The sequence below is a fragment of the Symphalangus syndactylus genome, chromosome 7 (assembly GCF_028878055.3).
Source record: "Symphalangus syndactylus isolate Jambi chromosome 7, NHGRI_mSymSyn1-v2.1_pri, whole genome shotgun sequence".
Taxonomy (NCBI): Eukaryota; Metazoa; Chordata; class Mammalia; order Primates; family Hylobatidae; genus Symphalangus; species Symphalangus syndactylus.
This window is the reverse complement of record NC_072429.2, coordinates 56,829,067-56,851,926: the sequence shown is the minus strand read 5'-3', so window position 1 is coordinate 56,851,926 and position 22,860 is coordinate 56,829,067. Positions and strand designations below refer to the sequence as shown.

Below are 22,860 nucleotides of genomic sequence, written 5' to 3'. Positions count from 1 at the left end.
ATGGAGGAAAGACAATAATTGAGTACATGGTAGAAGAAAATTTTCCTGAGCTGAAGAAATTTATGAGTCTACAGTTTGAGAGAATTAAATGAATTCCTGGTGAGATTGATTGGGCATGGCAAAGTAAAGATGTACATTTACTATATTCTGGTAAATTTCCTGACCCCTAATGATAAAAATAACATCTTACAAGTTCCCAGCGGGGTAGAACAAATTACTAAGAAAGGGACACAATCAGATTAGACTCAATTTTTTTAAATGTATTCCCCTTTATGCTAGAAAATGGGGTAAATAATAACATCCTTAGGCTACTGAGAAGACAGGACTAAGATTGAGAATTCAATACCAGACAGGATAACACTTATCTGGCAGAATAAAAGATATTGGTGAATTTTCAAGGATTGAAGACTATATCATCCATTAAAATTTGTTCTGGTTTTCCTATTATTTTATCTATTTTAGCACTGAAAATTCTACCTCCTGGAGAACCATTTAGTCACAGGCAAACCAGGACCACTAGTCAACTTATAATATAACCCACCTGAAGAAAACCAACATCAGGTGGAAAAAGAATAAAGACTTTAAGGTGGGGAGTTCTCAACCAGGGGTGATTTTGCCCTCCCCTGCCGTGTTGTCCTCTTTCCCCTTCAGAATTTGGCAATATTTTTGATTGTCACAGTTGGAGCAATGGGGGAAAGAGTTCTACTACTAGCTAGTGAGTAGGAGCCAGAGATGCTGCTAAACATCCTGCAAGGCACAGGATAGCCCCTCACAACAAAGATTTATTTTGCCCAAAAGGTCAATAGTGCCAAGGTTGGGAAACTCTGAGATGGGGGAAGATAACGAGAAGTGGAAAGAGTAGTAAGCTACAAACCTTACCTATATATTTAGATATATGAAATTTAAATGTAAGTGGATAATGAAAGATCGTCCTGGGATGTGTAATGTAAAAACCTGTGAAAATTTCTTGAAATAGAAGAGACAAGCTGCAGAGAAATCCCAATACTGATTTAAAAGTTTGAAACTGTCTCCCCAAAAGCTCGTCATTGTGGGTAGAGATAGAAGAGGCTGATGAAACAGGTGAGGCATTCAAGTATTTTCCAGGGTTTCAATTTATTGGAATAGGAATGAAGCTAGTCAGGGTGTAAGATGTCTTAGAGTAGAAAATCATAGATATCTTGTTTTCACATAATAGTAAAAAAATTGGTATGTCAATACCAGGAAAATGTTTTGCCAGGAAAGGGAATTAGTAAAATGAAAAAATACATCAGAACTGCTATATTAGCAAAAGGTTGAAAGGGATTGAGCAGCAACTTGAAGAAACCTGGGAAAATATGAGAAATGATGCAGGTATTTGGAAGGGAGCAATGTCCTGCCAGCCAGTTTTGCCAACCACGATTCTAAGAGGGTTGAATAATGTCACTGTTTTATTTCTGTATACTATCCAGAGGCTGAAAATCCATAGCCTTGTAATAAATATGTGTGGTTTATTTCAAAGTTCTTAATGAAATAGTACAACAACAATTATTACTTTTCCGCTGTCCCAAAACATGTAAGTAGCTCTATGGCATGGCATTATTGGTTAATACTTGTCTCCTTCGCTAGACCCCAATCTTCACGAGGGTAGAAATCATGTCTCTTCTCTCTCATCATTGCATCCCCAACAACCTATCAGTGTTTATTAAACAAACGAATCAATAACAGCCTCTCAATCAATGATTAGAAGACTAGATATAAGGAGAAAAAAAGCCCCAAGCAAAAGTTCAGGCAGTTCTGCCAGCTCAGACTCCCCAGACATGTGATCGGCTTCCCAGGGAGGGCGGGAGGCCCGGGCGTTCCCCGAGCCTGGGGAAGCTGGCCGTCCCGGACTGACCTGCTCGGGGAGAGCCAGCAAAGGACACATTCGGCCTGGCCCAAGCCCTGACGATTTCAGTGTTGTTTTCCGCACGCGCGAAACACCTGGGGACCGAGGGGATGGCAGTGGCATCTGATCTTTGACAGCTCTGAACTAGCTTAACCTTTCTTTTCAGACCCCTTTGCTGATGCAAGTAAGGGTGATGACCTGCTTCCTGCTGGCACTGAGGATTATATCCATATAAGAATTCAACAGAGAAACGGCAGGAAGACCCTTACTACTGTCCAAGGGATCGCTGATGATTACGATAAAAAGAAACTAGTGAAGGCGTTTAAGAAAAAGTTTGCCCGCAATGGTATTATAATTGAGCATCCGGAATATGGAGAAGTAATTCAACTAGGGCGACCAATGCAAGAACATATGCCAGTTCCTCATAGAGATTGGACTGGCTAAGGACGATCAGCTGAAGGTTCATGGGTTTTAAGTGCTTGTGGCTCACTGAAGCTTAAGTGAGGATTTCCTTGCAATGAGTAGAATTTCCCTTCTTTCCCTGGTCACAAGTTTAAAAACCTCACAGCTTGTATAATGTAACCATTGGGGTCCGCTTTTAACTTGGACTAGTGTAACTCCTTCATGCAATAAACTGAAAAGAGCCATGAAAAAAAAAAAAGTTCAGGCAGTTGCACATCTTACTGAGATTCATGAAAAAGAAACAAAGGAGAATGTAACAATGAAATGCATGACCTGGCCGAGCGCGGTGGCTCACACCTGTAATCCCAGCACTTTGGGAGGACTAGGCGGGCAGATCACGAGGTCAGGAGATCGAGACCATCCTGGTTAACACGGTGAAACCCCATCTCTACTAAAAATACAAAAAACTTAGCTGGGTATGGTGGCGGGCGCGGTGGCGGGAGCCTGTAGTCCCAGCTGCTCGGGAGGCTGAGGCAGGAGAATGGCATGAACCGTGGAGGCGGAGCTTGCAGTGAGCCGAGATCGCGCCACTGCACTCCAGCCTGGGCGACAGAGCGAGACTCCCTCCCAAAAAAAAAAAAAAAAAAAAAAATTAGCTGAGTGTGGTGGTGTGTGCCTGTAATCCCAGCTACTCAAGAGACTGAGGCAGTAGAATTGCTTGAACCCAGGAGGCAGAGGTTGCAGTGAGCCAAGATTGCGCCGTTGCACTCCAGCCTGGGAACCAGAGTGAGACTCTGTCTCAAAAATAAATAAATAAATAAATAAATAAATAAATAAAATGCGTGACCTTATGAGTCAGTGAAGTCTGACTTGAAAACCTAGGAGACTCAATTTGCATAACATAAAAGTTGTAAAAGAAACTTCCTCCTTAGACTAAGGTTGCCAGATTTAGCAAATAAAAATACAGGACACCCAGTGACATCTGAATTTCAGTTGAGCAACGAATAGTTTTCTGCACAAACATTTTCCAAATATTGCAAGGAACATAACACCAAAGCAATATTCATGGTTTATCTGAAATTCAAATTAACTGGTTTCTTGTATTTTATGGGGTAACTCTACCCTAGACCATACGTAGTAGCAATATTTTCTGAATAGCTAAAGAAGATTATTCAGGAGATGAGTTACTTTTTTTTTTCCAGGTTGGCATTTGAAAAACATTACCCAAATATAACATCTATTAACGTTTTAGCAGCAATCACCTTCTATGAATTCCTGTGACCTTTCAATTATATTTTATTTTCTCCCTAATTCTGTATTATTTTCTAAGAGACCTTGATCTTGTCTCCTATGGTTATTTTCTGGAACATAATCTCCAAGGTAGTCAAGGAGGAACTATAATCCTAACAGTAAAGGCAAATTGTATTCGTGTGGTGCTTTCACCCCTGTATCCAGATGATGCTTGCCTCAGTGAAGCAGGTAATATTCTCCCCATTTCATAAATGAGGTCAAAAGTTGTTGTGTACTCATGATAGTTGCTGTGCTGGTATAATGCCATTGAGGAGAAGCAGCACGAGGTAGAGGGCTAAACAGGACAGACCTGTCCAATGGCCCTGGGTGCTAACTCCCAGGGTGAGGACCTTCTAGCACGTGCAAGCCTGAACTCCATCCTCCAGCTCCGAAATCAAGAAGGAAAGCAGGCTGGGCCAGTGAGCTGTTCTGGACAGGACAAGAGAGAATGAAGTTGGACCAGGAGACATGAATGTTTCCTATGGAGCAGAGTGGATTGCACAGGCCAGAGGGCTATGGTCTATCAGTGGTCCAGCAGAATCCCTGTGCAGTGGACCACTGGGAAACCGGGAGGAGGGGGCATTGAGGCACTGGAGTGAAGTGCATGACATGGCTGTCACTGTTGAGTTCTTGCAGAGACCCCCAAAGGGATCCTTGAGGGAGTCAGGTCTAGAATTTGCCATGTCCAGCGAGCTCAAAGTCAGCTTATGATTTTTTCCATCAAGTGAGGTCATTCTGTTTCTTTCCTCTACCCCCTCCTCATGCTCCAACTCAGAGGAGGATTTGGTAGGAGCTGCAGGGGTTGGCTGTGGAGGGAAGCATAGAGAAGAGTAGTAGAACTTAGGTGGCATACTGTGGGTGCCTGGTGGGAGGAAGTGAGGGAAACAGATCTCAGCATTGGATGAAGGTTGAAGATGCCCTAATTTCTGATTTGAGTCAAATAAGATGACTGTAGGAATATCTATCATGTAGAAATGACCAGCAAAGTCATGGGGCCTGCCAGCATTTTAATCCAGGGGTGGAAAGGGAAGGGTTCCCCAATAAACTAATTTTAAAAGGATGGTGGGAGAGTTTTAAAAGTTTATCTTGAATGCTGAGTACACTTAAAAATATGTAATATACACGTAAATTATTTAATAAACCCCATGAATCCACCATTTGACTGAAGAAATAGAAATGCCTAAAACCCTTAAAGTTCCCTGTGGGCTTCCCCAATCCTATCTTTTGTCCTGCTCCCAGTTAATCAATGTCTTGATATTTGGTTTATTTTCATTGCCTTCTGTTGTTCACAATTCTATTATACATATTAGGATTCTATAACATGTTTTGTTTGCTTGACTTGAACTTTATTAAATGGCATCAAACTATACGTATGCATTTTTCGATGAATTGTGTTTCACGGATTCATCCATATTAAAGCATGCAGTTATATTTGTTTGTTATCTACTGCTGTATAGTGCCCCACTGTGTGAATAATGTAGCGATGTAATTGGCCGGGTACGATGGCTCACGCTTGTAATCCCAGTACTTTGGGAGACTGAGGTGGGCGGCTCACTTGAGATCAGGAGTTCACGACCAGCCTGGCCAACATGGTGAAACCACATCTCTATTTAAAATACAAAAAATTAGCCAGGCATGGTGACGCTCACCTGTAATCCCAGCTACTTGTGAGGCTGAGGCAGGAGAATCACTTGAACCTGGGAGGCAGAGGTTGAAGTGAGCTGAGATCGTGCCACTGCATTCCAGCCTGGGTGACAGAGCGAGACTCTGTCTCAAAAAAAAAAAAAAAAAAAAATAGTAGCAATTGTCAATTTTCCGGTTAATAGATATTTGGATTAGTGGCATTTTTCTGTTATATGCCACAGTGCTGTAAACATTTTTAAAAGGGCGTGTATGCAAGGGTTTACTTAGGGTATATTCCTAAGAGTGGGATTGCTGTGCTTATAGTATCACTTTTTAATTCCTACCAAATCGTTTTCCAAATTAGTTGAATCAAATTCTGCCCCTCCATCCCATTTTAGAAATGTCCATTTTTACACATCCCAGGCATCACTTGATATGGTCAAACTTTTTTTTTCTTTTTTTTTTTTTTTTTTGAGATGGAGTCTCGCTCTGTTGCCCAGGCTGGAGTGCAGTGGAGCCATCTCAGCTCACTGCAAGCTCCGCCTCCCGGGTTCACACCATTCTCCTGCCTCAGCCTCCCAAGTAGCTGGGACTACAGGCGCCCGCCACTACACCTGGCCAATTTTTTTGTATTTTTGGTAGAGACGGGGTTTCACCATGTTAGCCAGGATAGTCTCGATCTCCTGACCTCGTGATCCGCCCGCCTCGTCCTCCCAATGTGCTGGATTATAGGCGTGAGCCACTGCGCCCGGCCTAGACTTTTAAAATATTTGCCAATCTAGCAGGTTTAACATGATATCTCATTGTGGTTTTAACTTGCATTTTTGTAATGGCTAATAACTCTATTTTTCATTGCTCTAAATTAATCAATTTCTATAATTTAACCAAATTGGAATTGCAGAAATCAGATGGAAAGGCAGATAGATGGCACACTCTGTCTCTAATTTATACTCCAAATAACAAATGATTTACCAAAATGTATGATGAAATTATTCTAGAACAAAGTCGACCTGATTTAGGGTTTGGCCAAAAATGGTGCTGTAGGTTCTGGGACATATGTGGTCCCATAATGTGACTCTTTCTGCTAGAGCAGACCTCTGGTACCCTGCTGACCACACATGCTGGAGTCTCTACCTGGTTTATTATTTTTTTCCTGGAGCTGGGTCAGTGGATGGGAAGTGAAATGATGGTTTGATTATTGCTTCTTTAGTGTTCAACTTGCCAACAACGAGAACTCTAACTCGGGAAGTAACGTCCTTGGAGCTATCACTTTCAAAAGAAGTTATGAAGAATCTACCAGGCTGGGCATGGAGGTTCACACCTGTAATCCCAGGGCTTTGGGAGGCTGAGGAAGGAGAAATGTTTGAGGCCAGTGGTATGAGACTAGCCTGGGCAACATAGCAAGACTCTATTTCTACAAAAAATAAAAAATATTAGCTGGGCATGGGGGCATGCACCTGCAGTCCTAGCTAGTTTGGGAGGCTGAGGCAGAAGGGTTGCTTGAGCCCAGGAATCCAAAGCTCAGGTGAGCTGATTTTGCCACTACACTCAAGCCTGGGTGACAGAGTGAGACCATGTTTTGTTTTGTTTGTTTATTGTTAAAAAAAATCTCCCAGGAAGCAGGTTCCATGACTTCATTTACCATCTAATACTAATTTGGTTGCCTATGAAAAGTTCTCCCTAATACCTCCTGCTGTTATTTGAGCAGCCCCCTCCTTTCTTTGATTATTCTTTAGTAGTCCTCAGCATCCTCTGGGCACCACAGTTTTACTTTTTAGTACTCATTCAACTTTTTCCTGTAAGGAGATATATCACAGTTGAAAGGTCTTTCAGATAATATCATGTCCTAGCATGTAACTTGAGATTTAGAGACCTGACGTAGCTTAAACACACATTTAAGAACTTTGAATGATTGTGTTCTGTGTCCATAGTGCTTTATAACAGAGTCAAGTCCATCCTTTAGAAGTCACATGTACTTCCCTTTATTAATTATCCTGTCCATGCTGTCTGTGTCAGGCTGAATAATGGCCCACAAGGTTTTTGAGAATGTTATACCAGCAGAAGCACAGCCTGCTTGCACTGAACAGGACGAGAGAGGATAGAAGGAAAGAAGCCTGTTGGACTCCCAAAATTCGATAGGCAGAAAACAGGCTGACAAAATGACTCAGCTGCAAACATGTGCTACCCTTTAAAAAAAAAAAAAGGGTCATTCCAAGGGTGGATCTGTGAGCCAAGAGCCACAGAGAATCATTCCCAGGCCCTGAAATGCAATGGAGTTTGCCTGGTTGCATTTGGAAGTCGGTGGGGACCAGAGACTCCTTTTTTCTTTTCATTTTCACCTGTTTTGAACAGCAATGTCTATAACAATTTTGCTATGCCTATCCCACTATTGTGTTTTTGGAGCATAAAACTTGTTTCCTAATTTCACAGGTCCAGAGACAGAGAAGAATTTTCCCCTAGGATGGATTATATGCAGATTCATCTGTACCCGATTTGGATGATAAGATTTGGGACTTTTGAGCTGATGAGAAGACTGAGATTTTGGACTTGAAGCTGTAATGAGTTAAGACGTTGGGGGACCTTGAAGCGGGGAATGTGCGTGAATCTTTAAGGATCGGAGGGTGGACTGTGGTAGACTGAATAATGACCCATGCCCCCCACCAATACATTTGCACCCTAATCCCCAGAACCTGGGCCCGTTACCTCACATGGCAAAAGGGACTTTGCAGACGTGATTAAATTAAGGATCTTGACACGGGAGATTAGCCTGGGTTATCGAGGTGGGCCTGAGGTAATCACAATGGTCCTTACAGGAGGGATGCAGGAGGAGTGAAACACAGAGGAGAAGGCCATGCAAAGCAGAGATCTGAGCGATGTGGCCAGGAGCCAAGGCATGTCAGCAGCCTCTAGAAGGTGAAAGAGACAAGGAACAGATTTCCCCCAGGGCCTTCAGAAATAACCAGTCTTGTGACACCTTGATTTTAGCCATAGAAGACTCATTTTGCTCTTCTGACCTCTAAAACTCTAAGACAACATGTTTTGTTGTTTTAAAACACTAAGTTTGTGGGAATTTGTCATAGCAACAATAGGAAATGAATACACATTCTCTGTTGGGCCAGGGTCCTGACATGCTTTTTTATATTCAAAAACTTTAGCTAGAGCCATTGTGTGAAAATAAATGAGGGAGCAGATTTCTTTTTCCTAGGTGGACTATTTCATTATAACTGGTGAATCTATTTTTTTCTCAAACAAAATAATATTTTTAAACAAACTACAAAAAAGAACTTGAGTTATCAAAAGCCCTTTATAAAACAAATGTTCTCTAATTTAGCAGATATTACCTGGAGTATAATACTTCAGCTTTTACTAAATATCTAACTCTACCAAATAAAAAACCTCTCTCTGGAAGACCTAAGGCCTTTTTAGGAAAAAAACTAATAATAACACATAAAATTACCTTTGCCAAAATGTCAGGAAGGTCACATTATTAATATTCTTATAAAATCCTGATAGGAAAAAAGTGCCATGGTTAAAACTTGTGAGGTGTGGCTTTGATGGGGCTGGTTATTCAGGACAAGTTTGGGCAGACCTGGCAAGACACAAGAAAAATGTGTGAGCTTCCAATTTTAGGGAGTTAAGAAATTTTTTGGTCTTCATCCTCGTGTTTACTTTCTTCTTTTGATTGATCAGAGATGCCAGTGGGTGGCATTTAACTCATTTACACTTAAATGTATGGATGAGAATTATTTAATTAGAAAATAATTGTTAATGATTTCCATTTGAAAATTATGTTTAGACACAGTAATATCTATGTTGTGAAGCCAACTAACTTATAAGCTAGCTTTTTTCCCCTTAGCATTTGAACTTTTTCCATTAATTACCAGTTTGCGTTTATGTCCCTGTATCAGTAAGAGTGCAGTCAGGAAACCAGGCATGTAGGTTATACATGTGACGGACAACCTGTAGGCAGTCAAGGACAGTGGGGAGACTTCTACAGATTGGCAACAGCAGGACTCTGCTTCCACACTCACTGCTTGAAGACTCATAGGAAGAGGTGGAGCGTTCATCATCTCCCGCTGCTGTAAAGTCACCATAAATGCAGTGTCTTATAACAACACAAATTTACTGTCTTATAGCTCTGGAGGTCAGAAGTCCAAAATGGGTCTCCCTGGGCTAAAATCCAGGTGTTTGCAAAGTTTCCTTCTTCTCTGGAAGCTTTAGCAGGTAATCTGTTTTCTTTCCTTTTCCAGCCTTGAGTGGTTGCCTTGGTTCATGGCCCCTTCTCCATTTCCAGGGCCAGGATTCACAGGTTAAATGTGCTTCATATCACATCACTCAGAGACGGACTCTTCTGACTCCTCTTCTACATTTAAAGACCTTTGCGATTACCTGAATAATCCATGATGATTTTCCTATTTTGACATCAGCCAATGAGCGACCCTAATGCCATCTGCAATCTTAATTCCCCTTTCCCATGTGTCATAACATATTCACAATTTTCAGGGACTAGGACTTGAACATATTGGGAGGCCATTATTCTGCTTCCCAAGTGGTATCACTGGGATTGGAAGCTGGGCCATGGCAGGGATTATAGCCATGGATAGAGCAGTGCATAGATGAGACACATCCCAGACAATATGGTGGAGGAAAGAAAGAAGCACCTTAGCTCCTCATCGCAAAATGGGAAGGGCTCAGTAGGTAAACTCCTGGTTCTAAAACATCTGACTCTTTCCTTTTCTTTCTTCTTGTGTATTCTCAAAAGCTTGTTATTAGGTGGTAGGGAATATATTTTCTTCTGCTTATACCTTACTGTGTATATGACAGCTATATACGTCTTTATGATGTATACCAATATAATGGAAAAAGGACTGATTCAATCAAAATAAACATACCAAGCCACGCAAAACTCTGTCCCCTATATACCTTGAGTTGTTTGTGTGGGAAAAATCATGTGATTAAAGCCATTCTCCTTAAGCATTTTTCATAACAATGGCTAATGCAACGATTTGTAATGCAGCCTCTATGGCTGTAGCATTCTACCTGGACTCAGGCCAAGTGAGGTGAGTGTGGGGGTCCAAAAACTGTGTGGGTCATTCAGGTTTTTCCCAAATACTGGAAAAAGATAGCTCATTATAATGTGCTTACAAAAAAAAAAAAGTCATTTTCCTGCCATTCTGCAAAAATTTACAGCAAATGGGATTCAGAGGATTACTGCATGAAGGAAATGTCAGTGTTAAATCTATAGACAGTCCCTTCAGTGCTGCATGCCATAAATTAAAAGCAAGCACTAGTGAAAGGCTTGGTGAAGGGGAAAATAGTGAGGCACTAAGCTGATCTTCGTTTACTTTTCTTTCTGGAACACACATGTTTAGCTGCTTTTTCTCGGACCCCTCCCCCCAGCAAGAAATCACTGCATTTATGTGTGCGTCCAGCTCTCTTCAGCTACCTTAGCAATGCTGTTTCAGCAGCTCGCTGCAATGCCAGCATCAGGTGTCACAACCACTGTGGTGACTGGGTTAATGGCTGTGCTGTTTTCCCTGGAGAAGAAGGGACAGACAGGCCAGTCTTTGTCTCTGCCAGGAGAGGTCTGAATTTAAAACTTCATCCCAGACAATGTGCCTGGGAGCCGTGGGGTTTTTGGTCATTTGGCCTGGCTTATTCTCTGCTCCATCACCAGCTCTGTGAGCCTCAGGCTCACTGTGCACAGCCAAGCGCTTGTTTGAGGGGAAAATGCATCTCTCTTTTCTTCCCTTTATTCTGAGCCCAAGTTTGGTTCAAGTTTTTGAAGTCAGACCTGTGAAGGGACTCTCCTCTGCTGGACTCACCTGTGGCCCCAGCAATTCCTGCTCTGAGTTACCAGTGTGTGGGAAGCGGGAGGTGGGTGGGGAAATAATGTTTTCATCTCTCTTATTTCTCTTGCCTGTCCTCCCACCACTATGGTTCTAATGCAAGGACTCGGGGCACTGACGCTGGGGGTGCTCATGTGTACTGTCTTCTGAATACTGCCTCACTGATGATGACGAAGACCACAGCTAGGAATCCCTGAGCTCTATACAGTGCTGAGTGCTTCATGACATTGTATCAGTTTATCCTTAGAAAAACTCCAAGGCTATTAATATTATCTTCTCCTTTTTATGCACGGGCAGATTGAGGCTCATGAGGTTGGGTAACTGTTATGTGCTGAATTGTGTCTCCCTCACCAAATTCACATGTTGAAGCCCAAAACCCCAGTACCTTAAAGTGTGACTGTATTTAAAGACAGTCTTTAAGGAGGTAATCCAGGTAAAAATGAAGTTGTATGAGTGAGCTCTAACCCAACTTGACTGGTGTCCTTGTATGAAGAGTAGATTAGGACACAGACACACAAACCAAGGGAAGTTCTGCTGAGGGCACAGGAAAAAAACATTCATCTCCAAGCCAAGGAGAGAGGCCTCAGATAAACGAAACCTGCTGACATCTTGATCTTGGACTTCCAGCCTCCAGGACTGTGAGGAAATAAACTCTTGTTCTTACCCACCCGATCAGTGGTACTTGGTATTGGCAGCCCTGAAGGACTAACACAGTAACTTTCCCAAAGCTACACCCTTGGGCAACCTGACTATAGAAGCCATGTTTTCAATGTAAACCCCATAATTATTCTTTGTTATGTATATTCAGGCATTAGTTAATATTTTGTAATATTTAGCATTTAGTAATATATTTAGGCATTAGTTAATATTTTGGAAGGATGTGTTTTTAAATACTGATTAAGTCTCTATCTCCTTTCATATTCATAACATATTTACTGCCAAATTTTGAAAGAAGCCACTCTGAGAACTGAACTCGCCCTACCTAGTTATCTCTAGGTGAGCTGTGAATTTTTCAAAACAAAACTTAGTCAATTTTTCTTCAATTAAAAAAGAAAAACCAACTATGCAAAATAGCTCTTGGTTTTTTAGGGGCAGGAGGTAGGTTTCAGGAACTCAAACAAACAATAAGGTTTGGAAATCCCCCACGAGTGGGGCTTTCTGACCCCGGAGCAGGGGCAGGGGCTGGCAGTCTCTCAAAGAAGTGAAGCATTTCTTATTTTTCCAAACGTTGAGACCATAGGTGAGAGGTGAAAGGTGAGGGACTGGGGCAGGAAAGTCCGCACAGGGCGCCTCTAGGAGGTGCTGAGCAGGCAGTGTCCCATGGAAACCCAACTGAGCGGGAAGGGTGCCTGCAGCCCTTCTTGGCCATCCCCAGGTAGGCCAGAGGCCTACTGGTTGATCCTGATCCACTGGTTGAGAAAGCTTGCCCGAAAAGATCTTACACAACTGTGTATTTAGTTTTCCAGAAGACTTGCTCTCACTCTGTTCTCTGGTCTATGGTAGGGTTTCACATCAACACATCAAAACGGAGACCCCAAGCATAGGGATCGGGATGTTTGGTGTTTCAAGGCACGCTGGGATTTTTATTTTTAATGCCTTAAGACGTTTATCCCATTAGTCAGATATCTTTTTTTTATGTAGTTCATGAAAAAGCAACATCAGCCCAGTTTCCTGATTTCAGCTGCAGATACAGTTCATAGCATTAGCTACTTCTTCATCAATTTCTTTCTAAAAACTACCCGGGAAACAAAAAAGAATAGTAAACAACAGTTTTTATTGCAACCATGTAGATTTCAACAGAGGAAACAGAGAAGAGTCAATGTCTGCAGGAGGTAAGGAAATGTGATCGTGCTGGCAAGCCTTGATTGGCTATGACCTTGAGTATAATCAATAGGCCACTTCCCCTTTTGTCAGGCAGAACTGAATTCCACGTATTTTTTTTTCTAGCAAAGGCACTTACCTAATGATATTAAAATTTTAATTGATTATGCTCGATATTCTGAAAATTGAAACAGCTCAACTCAAACTCACTCAACCCGCTCGCCCTCCAGCCGCCATTGACTTGTGGATACGACAGCTATAAATAAATGCTGCCACCTACAGGAGAGAGTGGGTTTGCGCAAGGCCAACTGCATCCTCGTCCTCTGCCTTCTGTCTTATTTTCTGCCTGGAACTCATATTTTACTGCTTTTCTGTCCTACCCTCTTCTCCATATGATTCAAAAGATCAGGATACGTATTTGTTTGAATTTCTTGATTTTGTTTTACAATACAAAAAGAAAATCCCATAATCTGTAGGAAAAATGATTCTTTATAGTGAATCTCCAGATTCGCTAAGACTCATATAGTAAATATTAAAATAGGATGTAAATATTTAAAGCGGAGCCTAGAGAAAATAATTTGCGAGACTCAGTGTCTGAACTAGTAATGCGAACACTTCACACTTCTATTCAGTTTTTCCCCCCTCTTATACCAGAACGTGAGTCAATAAGGCTTCTCACTCTAAAATGTGACGTAACACAACTTACGTCATGCTCAGTAGCTCTGCTTGAGTTTAGGAAGTGGACGGTGGCCAGCCCACTCCATCTTGGGCTGGCACTATTAGCAAGTGTGCTCTTCCAACCAGCCCAAATGCCCATCGATCAATGAGTGGATAAAGAAAATGTGGTGTATATATACCATGGAATACTACTCAGTCATAAAAAGGAATGAAATAACAGCATTTGCAGCAACCTGGATGGAATTGAAGACCATTATTCTAAGTGAAGTAACTCAGGAATGGAAAACCAAACATCGTATGCTTTCACTCATAAGTGAGACCTGAGCTATGAGGATGCAAAGGCATAAAAATGATACAATGGACCTTGGGGACTTGGGGGGAAAGGGTGGGAGCGGGGTGAGGGATAAAAGACTATACATTGGGTATAGGGTACAGTGCTTGGGTGACAGATGCACCAAAATGTCAGGAATCAGCACTAAAGAACTTATTCATGTAACCAAACACCAACTGTTCCCCAAAAACCTATAGAATTTTTTTTTTTTTTTTTTTAAAGAAGAAAGCGTGCCCTTCCAGTGGATTAAAATGTGTCCGTGCATTGGGCATTGAGCCTGGATCTGTGTTTTGGAATGGTGAAGAGAAAGCAGATTCCCTCTCTCATAGGACAGCATTTCACATTTATGAAGACGGTCATCACAGCTCCCAGGGTTTGGCCCTTTAGCCTGCTTCCTTTGCCTCACCTCACAGACATGATTCCTACCCCTCACCCCAACTAACTGGCCACTAGCTTCTCTGGATGTGACAATTCACTGTCCTCCTCTCCTCTAGCATCGTGTTGTTTTTCAGCGTCTGTAGCAGAAATGCATGGATCCTGCAGGATTCTGTGAACCCTGCGTTCTATTCTTTCCACCCTCAGACATCAACTTGAGTAGCAAAAAGAGCACTTTACACAGTTAAAGTCTCTAAGCCCACTACTAAAAACACAGCATAGGCCGGGCATGGTGGCTCATGCCTGTAATCCCAGCAATTTGAGGGGCTGATGCAGAAGGATCACTGAGGCCAGGAGTTTGAGATCAGCCTGGGCAATATAGGGAGATCCCACCTCTATTAAAAATAAATAACCCAGGAGGTGGAGCTTGCAGTGAGCTGAGATCGCGCCACTGCTCTCCAGCCTGAGTGACAGAGCGAGACTCTGCCTCAAAAATAAATAAATAAATAATGTAAAAATAAATAATAAATAAAAACTCAGTGTATATGGTCATTTGGGAGAAGTATGGTGAGTGAGCATGATGCCATTTGATGAGTTCTCACAGTACTGTGGCTTTTTGCCTTCAGAAACTAGCAAAGACAGCACAGGTTGCTGTTTCACTCGTGAGAGTTTCTAGGATGTGTTGCTTGTGCATTTCTCTAGAGTGGTGTGAGCACAGGCTATTTTGTGGTGGAAGAAGAGAGAGTTCTCTACTTTGCAGACTGTGGTACATGTGAAATTGTGAAGGAGGCTGTGTCTGGCTTTGGGATTTGAGTCTTTCATCTTGGCACTAAGTCCCTCTTGTTTTGGAAAACCTAATCTCCACTATTAACTTCAAGGTACCTGTGGTGGGTAGAGGGTGGGATCTACTATTATCTATGTTGGTGTAGACTTAATTCGCAGGCTAAAGACTCTGCTTTACCACCCTGAGCAGTATTTGTGCTTTAGCTCTTCTCTGTAATTTGAAAAGGGTTTGGTTTCTATTAAGGGAACTTCAATGATCTACAATCATGTGGAAGAATGGCTTGGGGGCAGCGGATCTTGTTGATATCCCTAAAAGTTCTTCCAGAAAGGCTATTTTAAAAGAGCTCACATTGTGCCAGTCTGGGCAACATTGTGATACCCTGTCTCTACAAAAAAGTTTTAAAAAATTTATCCAGGTATGATGTCGTACACCTGTAAGTCCTAGCTATTTGGGAAGTTGAGGCAGAAGGATTGCTTGATCCCAGGAGTTTGAGGCTGCAGTGAGCTGTGATCACACCACTGCACTCCAGCCTGGGTGACAGAGCGAGACTCTGTCTCTCTAAAAGAGGCAGAGAGAAAGAGAGCAAGCGAGGGAGAGAGAGCGCAGAGAAACAGTTCACATTGTGGTAGGTGAGGATCACCCTCATGGTTTACATAAACCCTGGGTTGGGCCAATACTCATCACCTCAGGGTGATAATGGAACTATGCATTTACTCACAGTGATTAGGGGGGCTCTGCTCAGGAAACATGTTTATTTAGGGGAAACATGAGATCAGATTAAAATTCCCTTTTAGGGAAACTGATATATATATATATTTGCATACTGGTTCTCTGCTATATCTGAGTTCTGATTGTTGTGGCATTTGGGGTTAACTCAGAGCAACATTTCTGCTAGAGCTTTTAATTATGCATAATAACCATCATACTTTGTTCTTAGGTATCACTTTCATCCAAAGCTCAAAGTGCTCTTCAAGCATTATTAGCTCATTAATCCTTGCAACACTCCTGGGAGGCGGATTGGAGGCAAGGTGATTAACCCATTTACCAGACAGGGACATAGAGGCACAGAGGATTTCAGCAACTTCCTTAGGATTGTATGAGTCAGAGTTGGGTAGAGAACAGGGCCTACTCATATCCACCCCCAGTCTGCCTCTCTGAACCTTCCCTCCTCCTAGGAGCAAAACCTAGTAACATTTGGGTGTTAGGAATTGTCTCTACCTGTTTTCTGAATATCAGTGTGCTGCAATATACTGAACCTTTTGCCAAAAATGAAGCAAAAGAAGTTTTTTATTGAAATGTAAAACCTATGCTCTTTAAGGGGAAAGAGATTTGTATATTGATCACTAAAATAAAATAGGGTAATCACTTAGAGCCTTCATAGTCCTCAGCATCTTTTAATATAGACCCTTAAACTTCTCTTACACGAATCAGGAAATTCCATTTGGCCAAGCAGAAATGAAACTTGAACTTCGTAAGGGTTAGGATTCAGTTTGTAACTGAGAAGAGCTAACGTCTGTCTTTTAAGTTTGACAAACAACGTTTTCTCCTTGGTTTCACTTGAATGCAGGCTAGTTTCACATGGACGTCATTGTTGTTTTAGTGGCATTAGAGGAGGGGAGGGGCCATGGTGTGAGCTGGTGGGCATCCAAAAGGAGAGTTAATGTTTGTGGAGCCACTGAAGGTCTGGGACGGAGTCAAAGGGCTCCCGAGAGCGGCTGGAGAGGTAAAGTAGCAAATTCAGTGGGAAGCCAGGACTCTCCTTGGACTTTTGTCTTTTTTTAATAATTCATCTATTTATTTAACAAACATTTTTCGAGTATTTATTATGTGCCAGTCATTGGCTGGATTTAAGTAATTGTAAGGTGAATAAGACATAATACTCATCTTGCAGGAGTATAAACAAGTAAACAAATATTATATACAGTCATGAGTGAATTGTGGAGATATTTACAAAGTGTAGTCAGGGCGAATTTGCTTGAATGACTGAGAGAAATCTTTCTGAAAGTATCTCTGAAAGACTACATAGAGGGAGGCAGGGTCCAAAGAATGAGAGAGTTTGGCAAGCAGGTCTGTGGGACCAAACTTTCAAGGGTTATCTGTTGAAAGTTTATTGTGATTGACATCATCATTTACAGCAGCAGCAAGTATTTACTGAACTTCTAATGTGGGCAAGCTAATATTCAGGCTACTGGGGATATAAACACACGTCAGAAATGCTTCCAATCCTCAGGCAAATTGTAATCTGTTTAGAAATACAGAATATACTTAAAAATACAAGTAGCAATACAATCGGATATATAGTTACAGCTACTTCGGAACACAGACAATATGCACAATAGAAATCCAAAGAAAAGAGGGTGATAAATTAGAATGCTAGAATTAGGGACATTTATGAAACATGGGAAACACCATCTTCCACCTCCCTTTTCACTCTCCAAAGGTGTTAATGCCATTGAATTCCACTGCATATGTGTGGATGACTGATGATTAATCTATTTTATCCATGACCAAAGGTTCCTTTCAAGGTATTTTCATAGGGTAACAGAATTTAACTAAGAAGATGAACTTAGTATTTTTATTAGGCAGGACAACTTGCATGATTAGGACAATGGGTACCAATGACAACGATCATGACATTCAATGCATTATGAGGCATTGACCCTTTGAGCTGTTAATCACTATTTTATTAATCACTATTTTATAGCATAGACAAAAATAATACAAATAAAGCTAGTGAGTGGTCTAAATTAGTGAGTAAGTCCCAGCACTAGAAATTATGTTAGAACTTCGAATAATGCCCAGACATTTTTTGGATACTCTTTGAAGCTTCTTTGTCTTCCCCACAAAAGCTTTGAAGGAACACAACTTTCAAGTCACAATTTGCCTTGAATACGACTTTCAAGACTTTTAAAAATTGTTCTTCCCTTCTTTTTTCAAAAACAGCTTAATTGAGATATAATTCACATAATCAATTCACCCATTTAAGTATATAATCAATGGCTTTTAGTATATTCACAGATTTGTGTAATCATTCACCACAATCAATTTTAGAACATTTTCATCACCCCAGGAGGAAACTTCATAGTCCTTAGCCATCGTTCCCAATCCACTAGGTGCTGTTCCCACCTAGCACCCTCTCCCACAACCCTAGGGAACCACAATTCTATTTTCTGTCTCTGTGGATTTGCCTATTTTGGACATTTAATATGGATAGATGGTCCTTTTGACTGGGCTTCCTTTACTTAACATAATATTTTGAAGGTTGATCCATGGTGTAGCACGTATCAGTACTTCATTTTTTTTTGGTATTGTTGAATAATACTCTATTGTATGGATATAATACATTCTATTTATCTATTTATCAGTTGACAGACACATTGGTTGTTTTCATTTTTTACTATTATGAATAATCCTGATATGGACACTTGTGTTCACATATTTTTATGTACAAATGTTTCATTTTTCTTGGTATTTACCTAAGAAGTGGAATTGCTGGATCATATGGTAACATGACCATATGTTTAAATATACATTTAAACATTTGAAGAACTGCAAGACTTTCTCTAAACTGACTGCACTATTTTATATTCTCACCAGTAGAATATGAGGATTTTGATTTATCCACATCCTCACCAATACTTTTTGATTCTAGCCATCCTCGTGGGTGTAAAGTGGTATCTCATTGTCGTTTTAGTTTGCATTTCTTTGATGGTTAATGATGTTGAGCATCTTTTTTTTTTTTTTTTTTTTTGAGACGGAGTCTCGCTCTGTCGCCCAGGCTGGAGTGCAGTGGCGCAATCTCGGCTCACTGCAAGCTCCACCGCCCGGGTTCACGCCATTCTCCTGCCTCAGCCTCTCCAAGTAGCTGGGACTACAGGCGCCCGCCACCACGCCCGGCTAATTTTTTGTATTTTTAGTAGAGACGGGGTTTCACCATGGTCTCGATCTCCTGACCTCGTGATCCGCCCGCCTCGGCCTCCCAAAGTGCTGGGATTACAAGCGTGAGCCACCGCGCCCGGCTTGAGCATCTTTTTATGTGCTTATTGTGTTTGTATATCTTCTCTGTATAGATGCTTGTATGTCTTATATGTGTTTGTATATCTTCTCTGGAAAAATGTCTATTCAGATTCCTTGCTCATTTAAAAAAATTTAGTTTGTCTTATTATTATTGAGTTTTAATGTTCTTTATATGTATTCGTGATACAAATTCCTCATCAGATACCTTATTTGCAAAATTTTTATCCCATTCTGTGGGTTGTCTTTTCACTTTCTATGTGGTGCTTTTGAAATGCAAAAGTTTTTAACTTTGATGATGTCTGGTTTATTTATTTATTTATTTATTTGATTTTGGTGTCATTTTAAGAAACCATTGGCTAGCCCAAGGCACAAATATTTACCCTTAGGTTTTATCTATAAGTTTTATATGTTTTTAAGCTCTACATTTATATTATTATTACATTTTGAGTTAACTTTTTAAATATGGTGTGAGTAGGAGTCCAAGTTTTTTTTTTTCATGTAGATATTCAGTTGTTCCAGCACTGCTTATTGAAAGACTATTCTTTTATCATTTAGTCTTGAGGCCCTTGTGAAAAATCAAGTATCATAAATGTTAGGGCTTATTTCAAGACTCTCGATATATTTCGTTGATCAATATGTACAACAGTACCACACTGTTTTGATTACAGTAGCTTTGTAATAAGTTTTGAAATTGGGAAATGTGAGTTTTCTAACTTGGTTTTTTCTTTTCAAGACAGTTTTGACTATTGTGAGTCCCTTGAATTTTCATATAAATTTTTGGATTGGCTTGTCAAATTTCTTTAAAGAAGCCAGATGGGATTTTGAGCTGGAGATTGCATTAAATCTGTAGATCAGCTGAAGGAGTGTTGCTATCTTAACAATAGTCTTTGTCTTCCAATTCATGAATATGGGATGCCTTTTCATTTATTTAGTTCTTTCATAATTTATGTCAACAATGTTTTATAGTTTTCACAGTATAAGTTTTACCCTTATTTTGTTAACTTTATTTCTAAGTATTTTGTTATTGTTTATGCAATTGTAAAAAAAATTGTTTTCTTAATTTAATTTTGGTTGGTTCATTGCTACTGTATAGAAATACAATTGATTTTTGTATATTTATCTTGCATCCTGCAACCTTGTTGAACTAATTTATTGGTTCTAATAGTTCTAAAAATGGCTTTCTTAGGGATTTCTATGTACCAGGTCATATCATCTGTGAATAGAGATGGTTTGACTTCCTCATTTTCAATCTGGATGCCTATTATTTTGTGTCCTTGCCTAGTTGCCCTGGCTGAAAATTATAACTTCTTGAGAGGGTACTATAGACCATAGTAAAAAGCTCCATGACCCTCACAAGTTCTTCACTCCTAAATGCTATCATGGGGCTGAGGTATCATGCTGGGATCTACTGCCAGGCCATAAGGGGCAAAACTCATGAATATAGGAAAAAGGAAAAGAGACAGGGAAAAGAAAGAGAAGTGAGAGGACAGAGAAAGAGGAAATAGAAAGAGGAAAGAGCAGTTGGAGGAGGAGGAGAAGGAAAAGGATAGAGAAAACAAAAAGGTAGCTCTCAGGCTGAAGGCAACCTCCCTGAGCTCTATGAAGGCAGTAGTGACAGAAGTGAAGCTGTTAGTTTTTACGAGTGATCTTCTTGCCACTGGGAAAGGTAGGCAATGATAGTAGATCATAGTGAAGGCTTTCATTTTGTTTATGGAAGGTAGAAGAATATCACATTTTTTTTTATGTAAGGCAGACAGCTTTAAAGAAAATAGCACCAGGTTGGCAAATGATGTAACACAAGGTCCCATGTAGAAAGCAGCAATACTTTTCTTTGCTAGTGGGCCTGAAATGACTTTGAGCCAGGACTGGGAGGGTGAAGCACTGTTTGAGTTGCTGCTCTTCTTTGGCCACTGGTGAAGATCTAGGTGTAAATGAGGGATAGCAGTGAAAAGGCAACCAACCATTTAAATCTAAATGGCCCTACTCCAAATGCTGCTGTTTGCTAAGGACCAAAAGTAGCCATGAAGATTATTGATTTATGATTAACTTGTTCAGTCTCTGGGTGAGGGTGCATATTTTAAATTGGATAAACTGAGAGTAGTTTGATCTAGAAAAAGATTAGCACCTGAAAGAAGGATGATTCTTCAGAGGTTTTGGGGTTATAAGTAAATATCCTTGGGGTCCATGACTTTTTGAAGAAAATTAATCAGAAAATGTGCCTATCAGAATGCAGACAGCACATAGCCATGAACTGTGCCACTTCTGGAATAACAAAAGGCAAACGGGACCTTAAGGAAATGGGCTGGTTTAGAATTATGAATCACTGAGCCCATTTCTTTCAGTGACTAATGATGAATCACTGTTTTAACTCTGGATGAAATAATAGGCTGCATCTGAGGAGCTTCATTAATCATCGTAAGAATTAGGCTTGTGCCAATTCATTACTGCAGGGTCGACATGTGCTGAACACTTGAGCTGAATTTCAGGAAGGGGTGAACTTTAGGCAAGGGCTTGCTTAAAATAATGCAAACATTAGGGGTCTATTCTTGCCTGGATGGGTGGGGATTTAAGAGTAAAGAATAGATTCTAATGTATCATCCCTCATCTGGAAGCTTAACAAAACACTAACTACAAAGTCTTTGGCTTTTTGGTATTCAGGGTCATGATACAATAGATAACCAACATGTATTATAAAATCTGATACTTTTATCTGTTGTTCACTTTGCATGTTTCCTGTATTCAGAAAGTGATTAACAATCTACTGGACATTTGGATTTCAGCAGGCATGAAAATAAGGAAATTTAGCTCATTGTTCTTTGAAGAGCAAAATCATCCTTGCAAAATCCTAGAAAAAAAAAAAAGCTTTCCTTAAAAACTTCTTACTATAGCGAACAAAAACCTGAGCTACAGACAGCAAAAGAAGAAACCTGGTTCATACAAACAAGAAATCAGGCTAGATTCATCATTTGGTCAACTTCAAAGAGCTTGAGCTGAAATGAGGGTTAAAAAGTTGTTCCAACAGATTCAAATTGATGTGCTGCAGAGATATATAGGTAGCGTGTATGTCTCTCTTGCAGTAGCCAGAGTGATGGGAAGTCCAAGGTAATTTCTTGTAGTCCTTAACTCCAACAGATGTGATTTTGATAAAGTAGGAGAAAAATTCACCCAAGTTATGAAAGATGTATATTGTTATGTCTTAATGCTTGATTAGTTTTAGTAATCTTTAAGAATTATGAACCCATTCACATCATTTGAAAAGTTGGCTTATTTTTTATAATACATTTTTTCCCCAAATCAAAAGCATATGGGTTTTTAGAAGGAAAAATCAAGGATTAGATCAAAATGTTAAAATCTCATTATTTTTAAATTGACTGTTTTAGAGACCAGGTCTTGCTCTGAGGCACAGGTTGGCCTGAAACTCCAGGGCTCCAGTGATCCTCCTGTCTCAGTCTACCAAGTAGCTGGGACTACACTGTGTACCGCTGTGCTGGCTTACATTTGTTTTACTTTATTTTTTTATTTATTTAGACAGAGTCTAGCTCTGTTGCCCAGGCTGGAGTGCAATGGTACGATCTCAGCTCACTGCAACCTCCGACTCCTGGGTTCAAGCAATTCTCCTGCCTCAGCCTCCCAAGTAGCTGAGATTACAGGCGCCCACCACCACACCCAGCTAACTTTTTATGTTTTTGGTAGAGACGGGGTTTCACTATGTTGGCCAGGCTGGTCTTGAACTCCTGACCTCAGGTGATCACCTGCCTCGGCCTCCCAAAGTGCTGGGATTACAGGCATGAGCCACTGCCCCCGGCCACATGTGTTTTAATTTAAA

The 22,860-nt window shown here is 40.7% G+C and overlaps 1 pseudogene; it reads left to right on the top strand.

The window, feature by feature from the left end:
• The first annotated feature begins 2,017 nt into the window (after nt 1–2,017).
• Nucleotides 2,018–2,525, top strand: LOC129485735 (eukaryotic translation initiation factor 1-like; annotated as a pseudogene).
• Nucleotides 2,526–22,860: the final 20,335 nt, after the last annotated feature.